The 597-nt window shown below is 36.7% G+C and overlaps 1 long non-coding RNA gene across 1 annotated transcript in view; it reads left to right on the top strand.

Annotated features, from left to right (window-relative positions):
• The first annotated feature begins 480 nt into the window (after positions 1 to 480).
• The window catches only part of LOC119593308, a 531-nt gene continuing 414 nt past the window's right edge, over positions 481 to 597 (top strand). The window contains exon 1 of the long non-coding RNA XR_005230533.1: positions 481 to 572. This is a non-coding gene — a long non-coding RNA (uncharacterized LOC119593308). The remainder of the gene's footprint in view (positions 573 to 597) is intronic.

The raw sequence follows: 597 nt of genomic DNA, 5'->3' as shown, positions 1-597 counted from the left end.
GTTGTTTAGTGTTATTAGGTAATAATTATAAGACTATATTGATAACAATATAAATGGTGATAATGGTAAGAATTAATTATGAAAATAATAAGGATAATAACTAGATTGAGAACAGTGATGAAGAAAATGAAGATGCGAAGTAAAACAGTCAACAACAACAGTATTAGTGATAACAATAATAACAAAAGCAAAAGACGATATTTCAATAAAAACACGATAATTTTACTTCCTTCTGCTTTATATGCACGTGTGCCTGTGTTTGTATTTAAATGCATGTGATCTTCCTTATCAGCGTGTAAATATTCACTCTGTGAATTAAAACATTAGACATTTCTTTACCCAGGGTAGTCCCTTCGCGTCGAGTTATAGTACAGCATATCGTATGACTAATCTCTGACCTGCAGCTCTGACCTCAGCGCGAATGAAAGGGAGGCAAGATTTACTCATTTAGGCCGGGTTCTCGAGGTTGAAAGGCGAGTCTCTGACCAGGAGGCAGAAGAAGAGTATTTAAAGTCCCCGCGTCTTTTATCTGCACGCAGTAACTTCCTCCTTGCGACTTCAACATGATCTTTGTTAGTACTTATGTCTCTGGGGTGC

This window comes from Penaeus monodon, chromosome 32 (genome assembly GCF_015228065.2).
Source record: "Penaeus monodon isolate SGIC_2016 chromosome 32, NSTDA_Pmon_1, whole genome shotgun sequence".
Taxonomy (NCBI): domain Eukaryota; kingdom Metazoa; phylum Arthropoda; class Malacostraca; order Decapoda; family Penaeidae; genus Penaeus; species Penaeus monodon.
This window is presented reverse-complemented; position numbering and strand designations above follow the sequence as displayed.